Genomic DNA, 25,553 nt, shown 5'->3' with positions numbered 1-25,553 from the left:
ATTCAAAAGTTCCCAGCTGGGGTTAATGGATCATATTATGCAGAGGTTAATTAGAAAGAAGCAACCCCTTACGAGATTAGCTTTACAAGAAATGCAAGGGTATAAAGCGTGGCGCTGAGTTATATGAACTGTGTGTCATGAGGGAGGGAGAAACGGCAAGCAAGAGATAAGCTAGGAATTTATAGTTTCACGACAAACTCAAAGGTAAGAAGCCTAACTCTGAGGTACAGCTCAAATCGTATGAACTCTGGCTAAATCGAAAGGAAGAAACTCCAAGCTGGAGATAAGCTAAAAATTCAAGAGCAAGAAGCGTAGCAAATGGGCAGACGGAAGCGAGCTCATATCTGTGGCCACATCAGCTAATTGAGCTTTGGATTGCTTTTAGTATGTGGCCAGACATTTAAATAATTTTCGTATCGTTTTCACTTATTGTGGATGCTCGGTGAGAGGAAGAGAGAGACGGAGAGAGAGAGAGAGGGAGATAGATCTGTAGATGCGGATGAGGTTCGTGTGGCACGTGTGTGTCTGCTCGTATTTCAACACGTTTCTCATATTTATTTTGATTAATGTCCACTTATCCACTTGCCACGAGCAATTTCAATCGTCCACGAGAATTCGTCGTTGCACGTGCTACGTGCCAGCTAGCCCCCTGACCCCCCTGACACCCTCCCATCCCATCCCAGGGAAAAATGTTGTCTGTTGCCCAGTTGGGCAGGACAGGAATTGATGTGGCGCACAGTTTTCAGGGCCTTTGCACCTGGAGCCCCACGCAGACAAGTCGAACGTCTCTCCATTGGCTCCAGATCGAGGTCCAGGGTTTGGGGTCTGGCCAGGCCACGGCATCAGTTGCAGCGAGCTGTGTACGTGTTCGCACTTGGCTCGCACGTGACTGCTAAAGTGAAATTTATTGAATATTTGGCATTGGCTATTTGATTTCTTATTAACGTGGCCTTTGGCCTTTGGCCTTAAGGCCACAGCCACAGCTAATCCCAACTATCTGTCCGGGCCAGGCCGGTTGGTGCTTTAATCCCCGCCTCGTATGCTAATTTAAAAAGCCTAAAAGCACTCGTTAAAACACAGCTACTTACATAATTAAATAAGGTCCCGAGCCAACTAAACGACCCTCAGTCCGCAGACCCCACCTCTAACGGACTGTGACTTGTTCCGGATTTGTGCGCCGGCCTTTATGTGTGTCATCATATGCGGGCTTTCCTCTGCCGGCTGCCTCCACTCGTTGACGACCTTTGGGCCATGCCATGCCACGCCATGCGATGCGATGCCACACCTCCACAGTCCGACAGCGGGCGAAAGTGCAAAGTTAAACAAGTTGGAATGCAATGTACTCGAGATTACTGAACTATGGAATGCGCTGCATACGTGCAAGAATACCAAATTGTCCTGCCCTAACGAATGTTGCATAGTTTTAACTCTAACTCTTTCTCTTTATCTCACTTTCTCCCTCCTTCCTTCTCTCGCTCTCTCTAGCTCTGTTAAATTGTTGCCAAACTTTCAAGTCTAACATCTTTATGTCCTGCAGGGCAGAGTTTCTTAAAGTTGCCAGCAAATTTTGAATTATTTCAAGTACCATTAGCTAACTCGCTGTTAGGTGAGCTATTCGTTACTTGGAAAGAACTCAAAAATAAAGACAAGCTTTAACAAGCGGAGAAGTATTCGTTACTTTGGAGCTGTTCAAAAATGATTTAATAGCACAGTTGCCATTAAGTGAGGCTCTCGTTACTTTGGAACATAGCACTATTCAAATCTGTGGAATGCTTAAAATACTCGTTACTTTTATAGACATTCAAGAACAGTTGTAATCTGCTTAATATATCACTCGTTACATTAAAATATCAGGCATTCGTTACTTTAGAGCATGGCAATGGGAAACTTCAACAAGCAAAGCACCAGTTGTAAAGTTGGCTTACGATTTTATGAACTCGTTACTATGCAGGCTTTATCTTACACTCGCTGAGGCACTCATAGCACTCGTTACTTAAGAGCATGACAAAAATAATATTAAACAAGCAGAGTACATATTTAAATGTCAGCTACTCGCTACTTAAAACGCTTCGAAATCTCACACTCGCTACTTAACAGCATAAAACAAATGAAATTCAACAATTTTAAAGTCAGCTTGAGGTAGAATGTGCTCGTTACATACAAAAATCGGACACTCGTTAGATTAGGCACTCGTTACTTTTGAAAGTGATCTAAGTTACTCCTTATTGGGCTTTGGGCCGAAAGTTCTAGTTATTGAAATCGCCATAAAGGACATACATTAACTTATAAGCAACTCGTCACAAAGCGTGACTCTCGCTATTGTACACTTGTTCAAAGAGACCTTAAGTTTCAATGCACTCGCTGCTCGCTATGGTTAAAGTTTTCGATACAAGTTCTTGGAACAAGTTGGGCTGCTTTTCATTTGCGTCAGGCTGGATTAAAAAGCGAGGCATACTTGAATACTATCTTCGTGTGTAGCGCATTAAAAACGCACTCGCACATAACTAGCTGAGTGTGTTTGTGTGGTTAGTACAGATTTCGTTACATAGTATATTTTCATGTTTTTATGCGGCCAACAAAAATGTTTTTGCAGCGCTCCACTCGTAGACGACAGCGACGACACTTCCGTGTTGTCATCTCTCACAGAACTGGGTTAATGTGGCAACAAAAAAAAAAAAAAAATAACAACAAAAACAACGAGAACAATGAAAAAGCGACGAGTAAAAAGTGCGCTACACTCTTTGGTGCGTTCAAACGCGACGGCAAGGACGAGTGTCAAGTGCGAATATGCACGGGTATGTGTCGAGGACTGAGTGCGTGTGTGTGTGTGTGCGTGTGAGTGTGTGAACATCAGCTGTGTTTGTGTGCTGCTTTCGTGGTCGTAATCGCGCAATTTTTATTATAAAGTTAACACACAATTTCGATAACATAAGCTTTTTTTTAGCATTATTCATTGGGTACGGGAGATGCCGGGTAATATCCTCAAGTTCGACTATAAAAGTTTCGCAAATCGAAATACATATATGTTTGGCTTTTAGATAGCCTATAGCCATGGAAAGGAGTAAAGAAAAATCGATCCGATAAATATCGATATATTCATTTCGATAGCAATTACAATTCGATGGCACTTGTATTTTAACATTTGCTCATTAAATGCGGAAAACAGCAGGTTTTATAAGATTTTAATAAAATCTTATGTTATCAGATACCCTGTAACCATTGAAGGGGTTAATCAATTGTTCACAAAATGTCGCATCGATAATTATCGATTTGTAACAGTCATTCACGAACATGACAGTGCATACTATTAAATGTAGCTATAACTTCCAGCAATAAGAGTCAAGCCCCACTTGATCTACTCAAGGCTGATTGCTGTGACACTCACATGCATGCTAAGCGTTGCCAGACTGCGCCAAGGCTTGACTCATGCTCAGCTCGACGCACTCACGACTGACTTTGATTGAACAATCGCAACAGCTGCTTACGGCGTACATTTTGCCAGCCACGCCCCCCGCCCACAATACTCATACGAGGCATGCCCGGCAACGTCTCGTCCCCGGCTCTTGTAAAAGTAAAAGTTAATACGTTATTCATGAACTGCTAAGCGCAGATGTGACTCGCATTGTGATGCCCCGTCGCCAGCTACTGCATGCAGATACAGTCACAACATTCTCTGCTTGTCCCGCCACGCCTCCCTCTCCTCTCCTCTCCTCATCTCTCCTGTCTCCACCCTCCGTCCGGCCTGGTGTCTTTGTATCTGTGGCTCTTGGCTCGCCTCTGGAAGTTTAATTAATTATTTAATTTTAAGCACTTGAGCGCGTCGAGAGCCGCCAATGAGCTGGAGACCAATGGCAAATGAACATCCATGGGATTAAGTTAATAATATATGATCTGTGACCGGGGTAATACCCCAGCCCCAGCCCGGTCCGGCCATTCTCTACAGCATGTTCGTGTCCATGTCCATGTCCTTGGCTCGACTCGGACTGTGTCCGTGCTGGTCGCTTGGGCGCTTCAGTTAATGCAGACTAATGAGACATTGTGGAACGAATTAATTTCACGCATGATTAACACATCAAATGCCAAAAGTAGCTCCCAAGTAGCCCCAAAGTAGCTTTCAAGTAACCTTCGCCCAGACACCCTGCCTATTAAGCTGGAGCTGGAGCTGAGCGCGATACGATAAATATAGTTGGGACAAAGATCCATCACAGTCTGGGTAACAATTCTGGTCAAGTGTAAAGTATGTTTTCATAATGAAGTGTATTTAAGAGTATATACAAGTGCATACTGCATGTTCTTATCTTAAATCAATCAGCTTTTGTCTGCTTCGTCATTTCAAGTGGCTTTCGCTATTATAGCCACGATATTGTCGATCTGGCAACACTGACTACTATCGGCTTTACGTTAATACACCGTTTCATATCATATAATTTGTTTTTACCAATAATTACATCTTATGGCAACGCTGTTACTCAATTTTACGGCGCCAGCTAAGCTTTTGTCTACAAGAACACTTGCGATCAGTCTGGCAGCCCTGTTCACTTTGAAGTGATCACAAATCAGCCTTAGATAACCATATGATCACTATTTGTCAATGGCCACACTAGCGGTCGATCTGGCAACACTGTCGTATATCTACTGAAAATCCGATAATTTGGAGTAACAACAAATTGATCAGTATTTATCTAGTTTATGCTAACTATTGTCGATCTGGCAGCACTGTTAAATAATTATCGTAAATATATAGCATGCAGCTTTAGACCGGTCGCCCAGCTTATGTCCACGAAAGCTTTTGTTTTCGATCTGACAGCTCAGTTTACCTTGAAGTAACAACAAATTGATCAGCTTTTGTCTGGCTTACATCAAATCGATCTGGCAGCACTGTTCAGTGTACACATGTAATAACAATAATCGATTGTTGATTTTACCATAGCCACATCGTGTGAAACAAAGAAACCAAATGAAATTATGATTTATAAGCTCACTCGAAAGTTTTCTGTTTTGGCCAGAACCTGAGGCTCTGAACGTGGCGCCCAGTGGGCGGGGCGTGTGGCATAAAAAAGGAAAACCTTCGTAGCTGTTGCTCGGCATTTCGGTAGAGAATGCGAGCATGGTTATACGCCGCACACATAGCAATTATGAGGTTGCAGCGGTTCACAGCTCGCCCGAATGCAGCTCCAGTTGCGGGTCACGTAACGCAAATAATGAACTTGCAACGGACTGAAAGAGAGACGGATGAGGCGCGGGCAAGGTTGCCATACAGCTTTGTTTGTCTGCCGGGCAACAGCTGAGGACGCGGACACGGACACGAGCCAAGGAATGGGCCATCCAGCTCCGAGTAGGAGTCCGGGTCTTATTCGAGCTCCTTTTAGTACAAACAACGAATGGGCAATGATGACGGCTTACTGGTTACTGATTACCAGTCTGGCAACGCCAAATGCCAGCACGGCATGCGAGGGGCATTGGCCAAGATAAATCTAAGCGACATGTTCTTGAATTAAGTCCATCAGACGTAGGCCAACTGAGCGGAAGGGCTTGAGATAATACCCCCAAAATCTCATTAGGAGAAGTCACGCAAGTAAAGGAGCAGAAAGGCTGGCTCAACTTGCACTACCCTCGATTGTATCGGGTCGATACTCTATGCGATATTATATTTAGGTCAAATATTGAAAATATTTTGCATTCTTAGTAGTTGCTAAATCTGACTAGAATATCAAAAATACAAGAATGTCCAAATCCGATATTTCATATATATTTTCACCTAGTGACGCGGTTTTGGCAGATTCCACTCGCAACAGTGGAAAATTGGTGGATAACGCATGCAATGAAAATTTCGCTTGTCATTCGCTTTGCTTCTTTCAAACATTTTGGGAAATTCACTTATGTGTGCGGAAATGAAATGCTGAAGCTGGTCTGGCCGTGAAATCTACCCAAAAATATATTCACAGCTTTACTTTTTGATAATAGTGAACTAGCCTTTTGGCAAACCTTAAGAGTCCATGCTCGATTTGTGGCTTGCAAATATAGTTTTGAAACGCGATTCACTGTTTGCGGGAAATTCACGCCGCTGAGTGGAAGAATTCCCAAAGAAGGGTGGAAAATGGATTTATAATATTTTCAGTAAGCTGCTAAAATGTGACACAACTAAAATTAATGTTCACCCTGAAAGGTAACTTTGGACTCACAAATACTATATTTAGGGGCTACCCCTGCTGTAAAATAATTACAGAGCTGGTTGGGTTTGTGTGTGTGCTTTTTTTTTCCGGCGTGTGTATTGATTGGGCTAAACAAATGGAACAATTTGTACATTTCCAATGCAGGCGCCTTTATCTGACCTGTATTAACAATAAATTACTGAAATTATGGGCACGTCATGTGATTTTCAATCAACAAATTAACCCCATGAATCGACCGAATTATTTGGTCAATGAATTGTTTGTTGAATAGCATTGTGCATTGTTAGGGTGGCAAAGTGGGCAGTGGGGAACTGCCCCTTCCAGCCCGAATCGAATCCTATCGAAACGGACTGCAAATTGCCCAAATCGACTGCTTAATTAATAGATTAAAACTGAATAATGCTGCCCACAAAACCTGTGGTGCTTGAAATCTGACTAATACACACTCCCACACACTCTCTCTCACACACACACACACACACACACGCATGGACATTTAATTGAAACATAAATAATAATTTTCCATTCGGAACAATTTTCGTATACAATTCAAATCAAATCAAAGCCCACAACTGAATATAAATGTAATTAGTGCAGCAAATTATTGAAAGACGGAGCGAGAGAGAGGGAGAGAGAGAGAGTATCCACATGAGCACTGCCTGAAGTCCTTTGTGGTCCTTTCAAGTGCCTTGTTACGTACACTCGACCAAAAACCGAAGCATTTCAAATATTGCAAATTCCTAAATGAAAGCCACAATCGATGCGCTTATGGGGTAAAATCTGAATTAATTTCAGCATGCTTATACGCTTTTTGGCATACCCTGCACTAGAAAGGGTATCAAATACATGTAATAGCCAGTTGAAAGCATCTCTGAGCTCTCAAAGTCTGGCCATGTCCGTCTGTAAGGACTTGACCTTTTACCTGCAATACTCAAGGTTGCATCAGATTATCGATAACTTTGTATCCATTTCGTTGAAATCGATTATAATCGATATGGAAAATAATTGGAGCTGGAGACTTCAAATTTGGAATGTAGATATGAGATACAAGCATATCTTGTTTGCAAAATTTGTTGGCTTTTTTATTGGAATTACGAGTGTGTCTTTTCGCTCAGTGTAGCTCATTTAATGTGTGGCCAGCTTTAGCTTTTTATCCGTCCGGTTCTTTGAGCTTTACAACTCGATTCTCTCTTTCTCTCTCCCTCCCACTCAACTTTTATCCTTCTCTCCCTTTCTCCCTCTCTCTCTCTCTTCCTTAAAGCTGCCTGCTTATTACCATATAAATATTTCATATGTGGCCACACTCAGACTTTTCCGTCATTGTCCCAGCCCCCCTTTAGCTAGCTGCCCTGGGCACACACTTGATTACATTATTAAATGTGATTTTAATGACTTTTATGTTATTTATGCGCATTAGTCGCTGTAATTTTATCGCATCGTTAGATAGTTTCTGTTATTTATCATTTGCAGCCTGAATTATTTAGTGTTTGCTGCATGCCACAAACTGGCTGCCAAAATGTGCCCCTCATTCAGCAGCCATATTAATTTAAATTTAATCCAGCTGTTTCATTTAATATGCTTTTTTTTTATCAAATAATTATTGGACTAAATAAGCATCAACTTATGCAAGTCTATCTAATTCGATATTCTTTCAGTCTGTTTTATATACATATATTCACATTGTTGGGTATTTGACATGCGGATCAAGTTTTGCATGTGTATGTCGATATTTCGAGATTTGCTTAGAACATTGTTATATAGCTATTAGCTTTCTGTCGGCTATTGCACATATAGCATTCAGCTTTTTGTCTGCTATGTCGATCTGCATGGAGTTTGCTTTCAATATTCTTACATAACAATCAGCTTGTTGTCATGTACATCCGCTTATCATCACAACTCTGTGTATTATTTACTTTAACATAGCAATCAGCTTTTTGTCAGCTATTAAACATAAAGTTCAGCTTTTGCAAGTTTAAGTCGATCTTCCTTGAGCTAGATCAATTGGGCATCTAAATCAGGCAACATTATTCTTGGTCCGAATTTATGTGAAAATGGTCCTCGCAAATATCCTATTTATCCAAATTTCAAAATGGCATAGCAAACAGCTTTTTGTCAGCTATTGAAAATCAACATTAACTTTTAGATGTCAAAAATTGATCTTTCTTGAGTTTCTTTTCGATTCTTTTGCATAGCAATCAGCTTTTCGTGAGCTAATCAACTTAAACATCAGCTCTCGCATATACTTGCAAAGCATTCGCAGCAATCAGCTTTCGTCCGGCAGTCACATTTGACTTGGCGAACGCTAATGAATACGCGCATGGGATATAGCTGCTACGCCGAAGGGGTTCGCTGGGGGGCAGCGCGGGATGCGTTCACTGCGAACCTGGCGACCTGACGCCGATAAATATGCAATGTCCATGCACAAGGGAGGAGCACGAAGAGAGGGAGGGGGAAGGGGGGGGGGGGCGGGGGGACATGACAAAATTTTGCATTACTAATGCGACAAGCGAGAAACATCCATTGATACATGTATCTGCGTACAGCACATAAATAATATCCAGCAGCAGAGCAAACACAAATATTATTATTATTATTATTATTATTTCTTATTTTTTGCGTGCGCGCATACCCAGCGCAAATGCGCAGCAGCAACAGGGCATGCTGGACCCAAGGAGAGCATATGAGAATAACACTGCTCCATATATGTATTGCAGGGTATCTGCTAGTCGTGTTGTCAAGATAGTAATTTCTTGCATTTGGTTGATAAATTCATGAAGATAAACAACGCACATTGCGGTTGTACAAACTATGTATGGGGCGAAGGGAAGCGGAGCGGCGGGAGGGAGGGGGGTCTGCTGAAATACATACGTTCAAGGCAAGGGCAGTTGAGCGGGAGGGGGGAGGGAGGGAGTGGGGCTTGTACTTGTATTGCGGCATTTGGCCCGCAGCACAAATCAATTGGATTAGAAAATTGTCAGCGAAAATGTGTAAGGAGTAGGGGAAGAGGAGAAGAGGGGTAGAGAGGGAGAGAGGGAGAGAGGGAGAGCAGAGCGATACAAAGCGCTGGCAGCTAACAATTTGATAAATTATGGATAAAAGCGACAACAACAACAACAAATTGAATAAATATTTATGAAACTAATGAAATGATATCAGAGATTTCTATTTTGTTGTATTTTTCTTTTGTTTTTTTCCTTTACTTGCAATATAAATAATATATGTAAATATGTTAATGTGAAGGACGCACCTTAAAGACAAAGAATGATGAATATGATGTTGGGGAATTGGGCGAAATGATGATGACGATGATGATGATGAGTGAAATGATGATGATGATGATATTTCATATACTAGCAAAACCTTTTAGAATGTTAATGACTTATGAGAGTGCCGCAAATGTCTTGAGTGCCAGCGACTGAAGAAGAAGAAGCAGAACAAGAACAACAACAAAACGAAGAGGAAGAAGAAACGGAAGAAGAAGAAGAAGCGGCAGAAGACGAAGCGAAATGTTTGTAATGGGCTCATAAATGACGGGACTCGTAGCATTTTATTGCCGTTGTTTCTGTTGTTGTTGTTGTTGTTGTTGCTGTTGTTGCTGTTGAAGCACCGTTAAAACATGACTAGGCACAAAATGTTGCCAAAGGGGCTGCTGCCGGGCAGGGGTGGGGGGTTGAGGGCAGGGCAGGGCAGAGAGCTGCTGTTGCCGCCGAAAAAGGCTTAAACAAATGAAAGACGAAAAGGCAAACACATAAAAAATAAATATATATATGAAACTTTTGTGATAATTAAAATATAAGCAGCACGCGAGAGAGGGAGGCGGGGGAAGGGAGGGGGGGGGGGGGGAAATAGACAGCAACAGTAAAAGCTAGAGTGGGAGCAGGAGAGAGAGAGAACAGACGCATCGTTCGATATTCGAAAACATAACAGTTAAATGTAATGAAATAATCAAATGTTTCTGCTGCGGAGATACCCTGTAAATATACGAAATAAAGTTAAGGGTGCAATTTAGAGACAGACAGGAAGAGGAAGAGCTAGTACAATAACCTTCGGATCATAGAGCTACGATGAGCAAGGCTGAGCAGAAGATACCCTGTAAGCACACAAAATAATGTCAAGAGAGAGATCAAAGGGAGAGCTCTAAAGATATCCCGTGTAAGCTTTAAGATCAGAAGAGCTTGCCACAGCTGAAGATACCCTGTAAACGTATGAAACAAAGTTAAGATTCAGTTTTATAAGGAAACATGGAAACGAGAGAAAGAAAGATATGTGAGGACAACTCATGTGAATAAGCCAGAAGATAGATAGGCCGAACAGAAGATACCCTGTAAACATGCAAAATGAAGCTAAGGCAATCTAAAGAAACAAAGTGAAAGACAGAAAGAGAGAGAAAGAGAGAGGGGGGGAAACAGAAGATGCCCTGTAATCATGCGAAACAAAGTCAAGGTAAGGCACTGAAAGAGAGAGAGAAGGAGGGGAAGATCGATATGAGGTACGTGAGACCACAAGAACGAGGACGACCTGAAGATACCCTAGACACAAACAACGGTATTAACAGGAAGAGAAACATCTTGTCAGACCCTGTGTGAGAACAGAGACTAGAATGTTGATATTTACGCCTAACTCAAAACAGGGCATCTGCTAGTCGTGCACACTGGTTAGCCCATTTTATGACTTATAATTGGAAACGTATTGAATTCTCTCTTGTAATTTCTTAGTGAAACCTCCTGCCCATCAGCTTACAGCTCCTCCCTCCCCAACCTGTCGTAGTTGTTGTTTTCTTTATTTCATTCTTTCTTTCTTTTTCTTTTCGTGGGCCACTTAAAGCGCTTTAATTAATTAATTTGCGGCATTGTTAATGGGCGCCCAGCACGCAACTAGTTCCGCCCCGAAAATCACAGCCAAATGGCAAAAGGCAAAAGCCAATCGAATCCTTTAACAATTATAGAAATATCGGGCATGACGTATCTCAGAGGAAGGTTAAATCCATAAATTTAGACATTAAGTGGGTGGAATTTCTGTTCGAAGCTTGAACCTTCTACGATTATTAACTAGAATCGAAATTGCACTAAATTAATGATTAATTGTTTGATAATTAATCTGCAAATGCAGCTAAAAGTTTGGTTGTCTGCACTCAGAGATTTTTTGGATACCTTCTAAGAGCTGCACTTTCTCTGCACTTTCTCCTTACAAACTACTGAATAATCAGCATAGAGATCTAAACGAAAGAATTTTCAACAACATAGAAGCGCTGGCAAAATTATAAAGTAGTTTTTTTTCTACCTTTAAAGAGTTTTCTTTCTGCATCTGCTGCATTTTTACCTGTTCGTGTTGTCTTTGAGATCCAGGCGAAAGTGTAAAATGGAAAAACATATATAAAACAGTCCATAATCGGGCTTAAATAGTGATTAGTAGCTGCCAATTCAGCTTTTGAGCATATTCGCTGCGTTTTTCCCTTACAAAACAACTGAAAAATCAGCATGTCATGTGCTCATGTTGCTCGCCAGATCAAAGTGAAAGTAGAAAATGAAAAAAAAAAAAAAAAAAAAAAAAAAAAAACATAAAATAGATAATGATGAAGCTAAAATAGTGATTTTTTGCTGCATATTCAGTTTTCGCCAACAACTGCTGCATTTTTCCCTTACAAAACAACTGAAAAATCAGTTTATTTACTGCTTGTTTTGCATGTGGTATTACATGGCAAGCTACTTGTATGTTGACGAACTGGATTATGCTAGTGAAAATTCGTGGAATTGTGAAAATTCCGTTTCCAATCCCCCACCCTTCCCCCACCTTCACCCCCTCTTTTTTTTCATTTTTAAGCAAACATTAAGTATACGCCGCATGGCCCTCGCTTAAAGCATATTTTCCCTGCTGCTTAAAGCTGCCCTTTTTCTCTCACTCTCTCTCTCTCTCTCTCTCTCTCTCTCTCTGTGTTTGTGTAAGTGTGTGTGTGTGTGTTTAGTGTGTGTGTGTGTGCGCGCGTTTTATTTGCGTTCGCACATTTTTTACATCTTTTCTAGTAAAAATTTCGCATGTGCCATGTGCCAAGTGCTTGTGCGCTTCACTTGCAGCCGCTTAAGGCAGTCGACACACACACACACTACACAAACACACACACACACACATATATGGACACACGTATGAGCCATATGCAAATAATTTCAGCTGCTGCAATTGAAAAGCTAAAAACAAAGCAAACTCAAGCTTTGCCTCCCCCTCCCTCTCGTTCACTCTCCCTCTCGCCTCTCCCCCCCCCCCCCCCCTCTCGCTCTCTCCCTCAGCTAGCCACTGGCCATAGACAATACAAATATTTGGCTTTAAAGGCAAAGTCTTTTTGGCTGCAAGCGCAAAATCACAACGTCAAACGTTCAATCTTCATCAATGACTGCGCCTGCGAGGGGGTCGGGATTCTATCTAAGGGGTGTGGGCTTATTGAGTAAGTATCGCTAGGCATCGATGCTAAATATATACGTATGTCCATGGGCGACGTTCGCGCAACACATTTTTGGCCAGAAATTGCGTTTTTTTTTTTTTTTTCTCCTTCTACTTTCTTTTTATGCGGCGACAAGTTGATTACCATAAAGTCGCTTCATTTGTGTCTCCCTCCCTCTCTCTCTCTCTCTCTCTCTCTCTCTCTCTCTCTCTCTCTCTCTCTCTCTCTCTCTCTCTGTGTGTGTGTGTGTGTGTGTGTGTTAGCTGGTCTATTTTGCTTTTTGCCATTAAGCACTCAATCAGTCTTTATCAGGTTTTGACAACGATTAACGCTCCGGGCGCCAAAACGCTTTTGATGGATGGCTCCCGGCGACGTCTTCTTCTTCTTCTTCTTGTTCTTTTTCCTGCATGCTGCTTCTTAGCCACGCCCACTTTGTAGCCCACTTTTCTATTGACGCAAACACCTATCTATCTGGTGAATTTTATGAAATTGATTTGCAGTGTCGCAGAGCTTGTGATTTAAAGACCAGACAAAAGCGCTTCACTTGGCCACATTAGTCAGCCACACTTTGTATACCCTGTATGCAGTGCAAGAGGAGGGTAGCTTTGGTTTCACAGTAAGCAAGTTAGCTCAGCTATATGGTAGATATATTCATGGTTCAGCAGCACGAGCTTAGCATTATTTTTGCCTTTTCCCGAAAATCGATATTTATCGATATATCGATTTTCAGACTTGTTTCTTTGAGCTTAGCTCGAGAACTACGTGACCTAGATACATCTGACTGGGCATTTATGTGCTTAGGTACTGAAAACTTCTGAAAGATCGGACCATAAGTACCGAAGTTCATCCTGAACAAATTGCGCATGCATAGTAGGTGGAAAAATGTAAGAAGCAGGCTGCATAAAAATCCCTTTGGGCGCATAAAAGTACTGCAAGTGCGAATATGCCTTGCGACAGCTCGTACAGGGTATTTGCTAGTCGCGCCTTGAAAACATACTCATTTGATTGTATTTATTTTTTTTTTTTTTTTTTGGAGTTTTGAACACGGACTTAAACTCGTTTTGTGGCTTTGCAGTTGAACAATCGATTTGCGCTCATCATGGCTCATTGGCTGTGCCCCCCCCCCCCCCCCCCCCCCTCTGCACACCACACCATCCCCCTCCCCCCTGAGCCGCAGCCATTATCCTTTGTCATGTCTTGGCGCTGTTTCAATGTTTATTGCAGTCCTTGAAGGCCGGACTCAGACCCGGACCCGAAGCCAGACCCAGACCCAGACCCAGCGACGGCCTGCCTCATCAATTTTGTGGTCAGCACGTGAGTTAGGCCCCAAATGACCGATGGGCGGCGGTGCGGTGTGTGTGTGTGTGTGAGTGTGTGTGGGTAGGCGGGGGCGTGGCAAAACCTGGCTAATCATGTGACTTAAAAGCTAAACAAGCCAACAAGGCAACAATTCAATAATCGATGGGAAACTTTCTTAAATTCCCTTCGGAATACGCTCGAGTTTAGTTTCCTGCTACAGTGAGCACTCGCAAAGTTGAACTTGTAATTGAAGCTCTCCTTAATTTGTATTGCTGAAAGTTTTTTCAACATTATTTATTTGGTATGAAATTAAGCATGGTAATCATAAGAATAGCTCTGCCCCAAAGCGATTTGTAGTTATCGAGTTTATCGATAGGTTTATCGTACCCATTTGTTATCGATTAGTTTTCTTTAATTGGACATTGATTCATTTCTTGCCACTTATTAAATGATATTTTAAAATGCACTTTAGATAAATAATAGAACAGACTTTTACGATATTGAAGTACTGAAGATATAGAATTGAAGCAACGTCGATAAGAACTATCGTAACGCGATTGTCTGAGGCAACTATCGATAGATTTTGTTTCCATTTTCTCTCTTTCTATTTCGCTCTCTCATTCACTATCTGTTTCTATTTCTCTTACTGTTTCTCTCTCACTCTCTCTCTATCTCTTTCTCTTTCTATTTGTCTTTCCTTTTCTCTCTCTCTTTCTCTCTCAGTTACTTTTTCTCTCCCTCTATTTTAATTACTCTTTCTCTTTCCCTTCCTCTCTGCCTTTTGTCACTATATTTCTCTCTCCCTCTCACTTTTTCCTCCATTCTCTCTTTTGCTGTATCTTTCCTCTACATAGACGGCAGTTAATGGAAAGCCTGAGTTACCAGCGCATATTCGTAGCAGACCAACACACACACACAGAGGGACGTAATCATTTTATGGTAATCAATTTAAATAGACAATAAACACAATAAACAATCAAAAATGCCATGTGCACCACTTGGCACCACTTGGCAGCTGCAGCTGCAGCTGGAGCACAACGTGAAGCCGGAACGCTGGGAATGGAACACAGAAGAGTGCATTTTGGGGGGGGCAAGCTCTCATTTAACAGCCCGTGCAGACAGACGGAACACGGCAAAAGTTGGCAAAATTTATGCATGTACCAATTGCTTATACAGTGTGTGTGTGTGTGTGTGTGTGTGTGTGTGTGCGTGTGTGCGTATTGTGTGTGTGTGCACAGTTATAGCTGCAATCATAGATTTCAAGCCTCGAACAATTCACGTCAAATGCAGTCGAATTCGGTTTCGCAATTGCCGATTGCCAAGGGTTAAGGTGATTCAATGGGTTAAACGATGGGGGCAGAGGGCGTGTGTTAAAAGGGGGGGGGGGGGTGGTGGTTAAAGGGCGCAAGGTGTTGGCATTTGCACGCGCTCGCAATCGGCCCCAGACTTCAATTGCGTTCAGCTGAGTCCGTTTCGAGTCCAGTTTCGGGCCAAGTGCATAGCTGATACCCTACATTAATAAGCGATGGCAGCAAGGGTATGCTACCCTTATACGAGAAAATATAGATAGATAACTAGCGAAAGGCATACGCAACGATATTTGTTATGCCCAAACATTATGCGCACTCAGAATCAAGTAGATTCAAGCATATTCTATCCACTCTTCTATGGCCTCAGGGAACTCAGAAACTGTCAGAGCTAGAGTTATGAAATTTGGTATGGCGTTTGAGTACATCATAAATAGTTTATAAATATTTGACTTGCTGCTTAAAGCCAGAGATTCTGTCTTTTATTGGACAGTTCCAAATTGATGGGGCGCAAAATATATCTTTAAACAAAATCAAATTTTCTTTGTTAATTCAAGTTTTAGTTTGCTTTGCTGCTCTTCATAAGCATAGAAAATCGTCTAGAATAAAGCATAATCTATCTATCCACCTATTTGTAACTCCAAGGAACTCAGAAGCTGTCAGAGAGAGAGAGAGAGAGAGAGAGAGTTATGTAATTTTGTATGACGCTTGAGCAAAGCGTAAAGAGCTTAAAATTATATCACTCACAGCTTAAAATTGCAGATTCTGGTTATTATTCAAAAGTTCAAAATAAATTTATAAGAATTATAGCTCAACATATGCAACATGTATGCATTGAATATGTGTTGTCTAGGGTATCTGCAAGTCGTGCATTCGCTAGCGAATAGTTTTTAGCTGCTGTTGCTGCAAGTTTAGTTGGCATAGGTAAATACATCATTAAACATGTAAGGGTCCAAATGCATTGTCAACAGGCAACTGCCAGCACGCAGAGTTGTTGTTGTTGTTGTTCTTGCTGTTGTTGTTGTTGTTGTTGCATTGTGGTGCAGCTTTAGGCGACAGCAGCAGCTACGTTCTACGTGCTCAAGAGTGCGTACCAAGTGTGTCTCCCTGTGTCTGCAATTGACATGTCAGCTGTCTCTCTGTCTGTCTCTGTGTGTGTGTGTGTGTGTGTGGGCCAAGACAACTGCACATTTGCGAGTTGGCATGCGTATTTGCCATGCAACAACAACAACAACAACAACAAACCTATCATCATGCGCATCTACTACTGGGCATATCTTTAAGTTCTCATAATCATCCGAAACTGGAACCGTTGCCTGCTCTTGATTAAGGTCCATCCTTGAAAATGAAATACCTTATTATATATTTACCATAATAACAAGTATGGCAACTAGAGTGCAGCTAATCTCTTTCTCTCTTTCGTAAAAGTCTCAATGAAACAGTCGTTCAGTGGGGCGAAAACTGTGTAAGACACGAGGGTTCGAATCCACAATGAAGTCGAGGCATGGGCTTGTCAGTATATATTTAATAAGCCAGGCTTTATATATATACATAAGCTGATGCTCTCAGATTAGATAAGCTGTACAATAATAATGGAAGCTCTTAAACACTCGAACTGGGTTTGAACCCTCAAGCTGCTTGTGCAATTTCATTGCTTGGACTCTTCCTCCTTCTTACAAGAGGAGATTCGTGGCAGACGAGCTGTGGTGGCAACTCTGGAGAGTACGAGGGTTCGAATCCCCTCCAAGCAGTGCTATTTAATAAGTAAGCCTGAGGGTATATAAACAATTGCAATATGTACTCTTTGTAAACTGAACAATAATATTGATAATCATTTAACACTTCAATTGGGTTTGAACCCTCAACCTGCTCGCTTAGTTTTTGCCCAAGTTTGTTGCTTAGACGACGCCTCCTTCTCATAACTAACTCAGCTTGTTTATTGAAAAGTAATTTGTCTGCAAACGGAATTATTTTGTATGCTTTCAAGCACTTTTGTGCAATTTTTTTTGGTGCCCGAAAACATTTTTGATTTATGCGCTTAAAACCTTGAATCTATTGTCCAGCAAAGTGCACAGTGAGAGTGAGAGTGGTTTTTTTATGGCTGCAGTTGAAAGCTATTTTCATTTTTATTTGTCGTCATGTAACGTATAAAAGAGCATTCCAGATTCCGGAAACGCATAGGCCTAAACAGGCCGCCTACGCCGGCGACGCCGCCGGGTTAAGCCGTTAAAAGCCCTCAGCACTGAGGCCCGGGTTGCATTTCAGGTGAAATTCGCACAGCTCGCCGGAAGTGGTTTTCATTTACAACGGAAATTAAAAAAGTGTCAACCAGCAACAACAACAACAACAACAACAAATGGAAAGCCAAACCAAGCGAACAAGTCCCAAATGGGCAGCTTTCGGGGATTAACAAGGTTTTCCCATCGCGCCCACTAAATCAAATGGGTTTTGTTTTGCGATTAGTTTTTGGTGTCAATTGTGGCCAATATTTTTGACATGACAATTTCAAGTGCTCTGATTCATGTATTTACAACCTCGTTCATCATTTACATTCATGTAAACGAGTAATTATGATTTGTTTTTCTTTTGAATTGCTTATGCACATGTATTTTTGCATTGCATGCAGACATGCGCTCGTTTTTCCCCTGGTATGTCGGGATTTAAATCTGTATTCTCTTTCCTCTAACTATTCCTGTTTCAAATTCCTTTGCCTTTTTATTCTCTTGCCATTCCTATTACATTAGCCACTCTGATTCTTAAGCTTTCCCTCGTTTTTTACTCCTTCTCCAGCTCCTACTCCTACTCCTACTCCTACTCCTACTCCTACTCCTACTACTCCTACTACTCCTACTTCTACTCCTACTTCTACTCCTACTTCTACTCCTACTCCTACCCCTACTCCTACTACTCCGACTACTCCTACTACTCCTACTAATCCTACTACTCCTACTACTCCTACTACTCCTACTACTCCTACTACTCCTACTACTCCTACTACTCCTACTACTCCTACTACTCCTACTACTCCTACTACTCCTAACCCTATACTCTACAGAAAATATACTCTATTAACTCTGCAATCCATAGCCTTCACCTTTCATCATATACCCTGCAACCTCTACACTAATTCAGAGCTGCATCCATTTTGTGCGTTTCATAAATCACCTGCCCGGTGAGGCGCTTGCCAGTGTTGTGAAAGCGCAAAGCGTAGTGTGGGCAAGTGCCGAATGGGACGGAAGCAATAAGCGGCCCTGATTGATGTTGTCAATATGTGAAATTTGAAAATGAATATGAATATGAGTATGAGATATGAGACAGGAGAAACGAATGCGAATGAATGCGAGTACGCATTCGTATTCATTTCTCATTTGCTTTGATAGCACTTCAATTGCTTCGGAGATGTATGTATTTGAAAATATATGTGTTTGTGTGTATGGATAATAAGGCTTGTGGTTGCGCAGGGGCGTGCCTCAAGGGGGGCCGTGGGGAGGCTGCAAAGGTGTTGCCACTAGCTCGTGCACTTTGTCTTCAAAGTGTATTTATGGAGCGCACTTTATCAGCATCATCATCAATAACACAACATCATGATGAAGCTGCTTAACACGATGATTATGGACATTCGCCACATTCGCAACATTCGCAACATTCCCCGTCATGACACCTCGTTTATGGGGAGAAGGCGTCACAATCGCAGGCTGGGCGACACATTATTGCATTTTGTTGTTGCTGTCACACACGCACACACACCTACACACAATCACACACACCTACACACACACACACACACACAGAGGCTGTCTGAGCTTTACAACTTCAATCAAATTCAATTGAGTTCAATTCAATTGTAACGTATTGTATTTTTATTGAGGCATCAAAAAAAAAGGGAAGCTGAGCGTGTGCTCGGGTGTGTGTGCTGGTGTGTGTGCACACTCTCTCGCACGGATTTAACAAGTGCGACATAATGGCGCTGACAAGCAGCAGCAGCAGCAACAGCAGGGACAGGGACAGGGGCAGGCCCAGGCCCAGGAGCAGAGGCAGGGGCAAAGCGTGCAAATGTCGCAATCACTGACACGCAGCATACGCAGCACGAAACACTGAAACAGGGTTGCGGCCAAAGAGTGGAGAGTGTATAGTAGGGGGGAGGGGTGCGGGAGTGGAGTGTTAAGAGGTAGGGTTCAATTTTGTGAGGGGCAAGCCATGGGTTGGGTACGCAGCGCGGCATCTTTTCGCGTCTTGGCAACGACTTTTATGACTTCAATTCAATTTGTTTACGAGACAAGGACTCTGAAACGGCCGCCTACCCTCCTGCCCTCGCGCCTGCCTTTCTGGCAACACCGTCCGTGACAGTCTGGCCGTCTGGCTGTCTGGCTGTCTGGCAGCGCCCGTGTCATATACGCGCGTCGCACAAAAGTATGCGCCATATAAATATTATAAATATATACATGTATATGCAAAAGCGTCGCACAGAAGTTGGCTGAATAAGTAACTCGACAACAAGTCAAACGGTCAACGAGCAGCACGCTCGACTGCCAGATACCCTGTAGTCGCCACACGTGTCCAGGCTGTGCCTTTCAGCCAGACGCTGTCTTTCAAAGCTTTGCTACACATAATTATGTTGTTTCTTTGAAGTATATAGCATAACATAAGTAACATATCGATATATTTTAAAAATCGATAAGTATCGATTTTTATATATGGTTTTTGAGGCGTAGCTCGAAGAATATGGAAGCTGTATCTACCCCACTTGGTACCTAGTTTCGCACACACATCAAACATATCTCATTTTATAGATTCCTGCTCCAAGTCCCCCACCCTCCTCCCTAAAATGACTACCTAATACAGCCCATGTCCCCCCCTCTGATATCGCCCATTAGTTGATAATCAAGTAAGACAAATGTTAGGATCTTTATTTGCCGACGCATTCCAAATGAATTTTTGCCTATTTCAAGGCCAAGCGACGCGTGTAACGGGTTCAGCGCATAAAATATTAACATGTTCTCTAATTTTACAGTCACATAACAAATTTTTCAACTCTAGCTCTGTTAGTTACCGAGTTGGCAGAGGTCGGAGCAGGCTCTGTTGCAACTTGTTGGCTGAAATGCTTAATTTGCACAATTTCGAGCTTCCTTTTCGCACACAAATCAGCATAATTACAGGGTATGGCAACACAAACAACAAAAAGGTCAAAAACACACTCGCGCACACACACAGTGGCAACTCTGGCGGCAGGTGATGAGCGTAAAATTTATGCAGCGACATGTTATGCCCCGCGGTGCACAGAATTTCGCTGCCATTCTTTTCACTCCACTTCTTCTTCATTTTTTTTTATTTTTTTTTTTTTTAGGTATTATTGTCACGTCACGTCTGGCAGGCGGCAAATTCTGCAGCCAGGGTTGCCACACATTAAAGTGAAAAGCAACAACAATTGGCTTTAAAGTCGCGCGCTAATTAAGCCGCCAGGTGGCGTCATTGTGCTGATAAATTAGCGCCAATTTACAGTATAACAAGTGGCAAACACAACTTTCACCAGCACAGCCAACCCACCCCCGCACACTCTCCCCCCTCCACGGCCACTCCCCATCTCGCCAAGCTCAAGCTGTGGCTTTTGCTGTGCAGTGCAGCCAATTAAATATCATGGATAAACATGAGGTTCGCGGTGCCAAGCAGCACAGACCAGAGCAGGCGAGGGGTAAGGCGATTTCAGGGGGAAGGGGAGGGGTTGGGAAAAGGAAGCCTGAGGTGACTTTAGATTTGCGGCCAAGACTGTGGCTGCCGTTGCCGTTGGCATTTTCAAGTTTTTCTCAAATTGAATTTTCAACAATTTTCGCAGCGTTGGCGTTATGCGAATGGGACGTGGCGGGAGGGGGGGGGGGGGGGGGGGGGGGGGTGGGGGGGTGGGGGGAGTGCGGTTGGTGGGCGTGGCTGATGGTAAAACAAATGCAGTTAGCGAATAAAAGAAAAACAGAAACAATAACAACAACAACAAGTAAATCAAATGGCAAGAACAGTGGGCACCAAAGGGTTAAATAGGCGATAACTAACCCAAGATTGCAATCGAACCGATTCAAGGTTCAAGAACCGGTTCAAGGCCGGAGCTGAGCATTTTTTATCTACAAATATAGATATGTCAGCTTATTCAGATAAAGCAGCAGAAGCGATTCGGCAGATATGTGAGTAGAGACGAGCTCGTAAATGCGGAGTTTGTTGAAATAGTGTTGGAAAACAAAATATATCTTGCCATACAAAAACACATTTGTTCAAACGATTCTTCCTACGGAGCTATATAGTATATATATATATAGTGAGTTCTTGGGACAAAGATGTGACTCCTATATAGACAGCATAGTTAAGCTTGCGAACGTTAAGTCTGGTAAACATGTCTTGAGAAAAAGAACACATTTTCCATACAAGAACCTACTTTACGCCCGATCTTTTCTATGACAGATATACGTTATAGTGCTCTGATGTTGATCAGATTTATCAATAATAAGCGGACTATAAACAGAACCTTCTTTTCGACCGATGTCAATAAGATTTGGTAGCTAAGTGGAATTGATAAATATGTAACATCATCAGCTTTCCAGCTCTACGGTTGGGGCTGTGCGTCAATCATCAAGCAGTCAATCAATCAGTGTCAGTCATCAATCAGTCAGTCACTAAATCAATCAATCAGTCAGTCAATCAATCAGTTAGTCCATCAGTCAATAGCAAAGGGTTATCAGAGAATTAGCTAAGCTTAATATTGAAGACTGTCTTTAGAATTTGACAAATATATTAAATATATAATTGTAATTTATATTATTATAATATAAATCTAAAATAATAATATATAATCGAATTACACTTACCCGCCACATAAGAGCTGGCAGTTATCTGCTTTATTCCCGATCGAATATCGTTCGTTTATAACCTCAAGGCTGCTTAATTCACATCGAGTTGTATAGCAAGCAGCTTTTGTTTGTCGGTGAGCCAGCCAACAACCTGTGCGCTTTCTGTTGCCCACAGTGGCGCATTTTTCACTGCTTGCCGTGTGGTTCAAGTTTCCTGGCAGCAAGTCTCTGCAAAAGTAAAGAGAGAGAGTGTGTGAGAGAGAGAGAGAGAGAGAGAGAGAGAGCGAGTGAGAGGGGGAGAGAGCGAGAAACGAGTTAATAACATTTAAAAATAACAAAGCAACCAAAAAACTAAATCAAACCCAGGCATGACGTTTGCTTACATTCCCACCGCCCCGCCACGCCCCGCATCGTCCCACAGACGACCATTGTCAGTTTACGCCCAACCCCGCTCCGCGACCTTTCACAATTCCCTGTTGCTATCCCAACACCAAATCCCCGAGCCCAATTCCATCTTTTTCGTGATGCTCTTAAGCGGCAATCGCGTTTTTCCACAACTTTTTCAAACGTAATAAAAACCGTTCAACTTTTGCAACTCTCTCACTTTCCATCTCTCTCTCGCTCCCTCTCTTGCTCCCTCTGTTGCTCCCTCTCTCTTTCTTCAACTCTAATTTTTTTGTGCAAGTTCTCGCCTCGTTTTTTCGCGCAATTTTCATTTGCCGTCGCTGCAGTTTTTCCTAGTTGGCGCAATTTTCCCCGTTTTCATCGTTTTAATCGATGTTGGTCAAAGTTGTCCCGCCCAAAGGGTGAAAGGGGGGAGCGGGAATCTGCTCAAGGGTTGACTAGTGAGGTGAGGGGAGGGGTGGGCATCACAGGAAACAGAGGACACGGACACAGATACAGATACAGTCAGGCAGTCGAGGCAGTCGTCGTCGTCGCTGCCTCCGCCATCGACAAGGACTAAAAATCTTTGTAACCATAATTAAAAGTTGCGATGCTTTTGTTGCCACGCCCCGCCGTCTCCCTCCTCCAGCCCCTAGACGACCTTCCCCGCACGAGTCGCCACTTGTGGCGCAAACAATAATTAATTTAAATTGAAACATTTTAGCTCTATTCGCTGCTGCACTTCAGTTTGTGCGTTTGGTTTAGTTTTAATAGATGCTCTTACCGCAACGACCACGCCCACTTTCACCCGCCCACACTTGACAACTGATCTCTATATATAAAACTATTCTGAAAGGCAGCCGAAATTTTTACTGCAGTTACCTCTTGTAATAAAGGTGCAGGTTAAGACGAGGTTGCGGGAAATTCCATATGTTCCACATTTTTGAGAAAGCTCAAACACATTTTTAAAGACCTTTCAAAGAATCCATGTTTCATGTGACACGGGCAAAGCCGAGGTATACCCGTTAGTACATATGTGAAAATTTCCCTGCTTCATAACTTGGTCAAATCTCATCAGGTTTCTATAAGGTCTGGGTTTTTGTTTATGGCTTGATCTTTAGATCTGAAAAGGGTTTAAGGGTGAAAGGGGGTTGAAAAGGAGTTTAAAAGCGGGGTTTTAAAAGGGGGTTTGAAAAAGAGCTTTAAAGGGGGTTTGAAACGGGAAAGGGGTTCTAAAAGGGTCTCTAAAAAGGAGTTTTCCAAAAGGGTTTTAAAAAGGGATTTTCATCGGGTTTTGAAAATGGGTTTCCAGCGGGGCTTTGAGAGGGTTTTCGGTCATTGAAAAAGATTTAAAGCGGGTTTGAAGCAGTCTTTTATTTGATTTTCTTATGCCTGTTTGTAAACTCTTTAAGGCATTAGCTTGGGCTTCAACTTCCACACTCTGAAAGCGCTTTTAAGACGGGTATTGAAAAGTTGAACTGATTCGATTTATATACTTCACTCAGAACACACGCAGCTTAAACACATTTGCGCCTGCCAGCTAAAAGAAGGCAGGGACGAAAGTTAATTCGAGACCAGTTTTAAAGGCTTTTTACACACATTTCAAGCCACGTTTATGGGCACTTTTGGGCACTTTTGTGTACCCTTTTTTGAGCACCACTTTGCGCCAGCTTTTCGGTCAGCTTTTGACCAGTTTTCAATTAAAACTTTTACTCACTTCATTTTCGGCATGTTTGTTTGTATTTGGCCATTTATAACGCTTTAATAGTTTATTCATTTGGCCGTTTGTTAAATTTAAGTCAATTTTTGCCAGCCTTTATTTATTCTCGATTTATGTTTTTGTTTTTAATTTCTTTTTTTTTTTTTTTGGTAAGTCTGCTCGACGAAGCGACAAGTCAGCAAAAAATGTGCTGCTTTCTATTATTGACGTTGCAATTGTTGTTTTTGCATGGTTTTTGCCAAAAATTTTATTTTATGCATATTTACAGTTGTGATATCCTGCACGGAATTAATTCGAAGTGAAGCCTATTGGTTTCATGTGAGTCTTTGATAAACTTATCTAGTTCTGCTACATTGTCTGTCTGTACATCATGATGTACGATACCTTGACGTGGCTATCTTGAGATAAATCCTGAAATTTATTTATATGAGGATACATTACATACATTATTCAGCCATTTTAATGCATATACATCACAGTTTTGCAATTTGTACATCATGATGTATGACAGCTTGACGTGACAACAATTTTTTGTGTGCATACTTTAAGATACATTCATCCTAAAGTATATTTCAATGATTATTCAGCATTTAGAGCCATATTAATGTATATACATCACATGTTATCAAATCTGTACATCATGATGTATGACAGTATGATAGAAATATAATTTGTTATACGCATATGTTTACGTACATTTATTCAGATATATATTAATATGATGATATATATATATATATTATGCGGCATTTACAGCCATTTTAATGCATATAAATCACAGTTTACCTTCCTGTACATCATGATGTATGAAAGCTTGATGCAGACATAATTTGTTATATACATGGTTTATCTTAGATTGATCTTGGGAAAATGCATCCTAATGATTTAGTTGATGATAAACATATATTATTAGGTATTTACGTCCAATTTGATGCATATACATCGTGATGTATGCATATCTTAATGTAAATTAATAATCAAGAATGTGTATGTTCTGATACATGTTTTTTGTTGCATTTGTCATGTAAGCATTTTTTCAGAGGCATGCAGCCGTTTACAGGGTAGCTGCTGGTCGAGCCCTTGCCACGCATGGCTCACGCATTTGGTATTGTTGCTCCTGTTGCATTTGTTGGCTTAATTGTGATTGCATGTAACTGTAGCATTTTTGTGGATATTATGCTTTCCTAATTGATTGACAGGGCCAATAGCCGAGAGGCCCCTTCCCAGTGGCCCAGGCAGGGCATAAATGTGCCCGGGCTGCTTTTCTTATTTGCATTCGATGTATTTTTAAGAAGCATGCCCGTGTTACACTCGAGTCCCAAGGCACACGAAGCATTAAAAGTCAAATGTCACATCGACTTTCTGATTACGCATTTCGAAATGGCAAACGCAACGGGGCTGGGAATT

The 25,553-nt window shown here is 41.9% G+C and overlaps 1 long non-coding RNA gene across 3 annotated transcripts in view; it reads right to left on the bottom strand.

The window, feature by feature from the left end:
- LOC138911008 (uncharacterized) overlaps positions 1 to 25,553 on the bottom strand; it is a 220,360-nt gene that overhangs the window by 92,111 nt on the left and 102,696 nt on the right. For all 3 annotated transcript variants that reach the window (XR_011416291.1, XR_011416289.1, XR_011416290.1), the window contains exon 5: positions 22,061 to 22,270. This is a non-coding gene — a long non-coding RNA (uncharacterized lncRNA). The remainder of the gene's footprint in view (positions 1 to 22,060; positions 22,271 to 25,553) is intronic.

The sequence above is a fragment of the Drosophila virilis genome, chromosome X (assembly GCF_030788295.1).
Source record: "Drosophila virilis strain 15010-1051.87 chromosome X, Dvir_AGI_RSII-ME, whole genome shotgun sequence".
In the NCBI taxonomy this organism is placed as follows: Eukaryota; Metazoa; Arthropoda; class Insecta; order Diptera; family Drosophilidae; genus Drosophila; species Drosophila virilis.
Note: the sequence above shows the minus strand (reverse complement) of the source record. Positions and strands in the feature narration are given on the sequence as shown.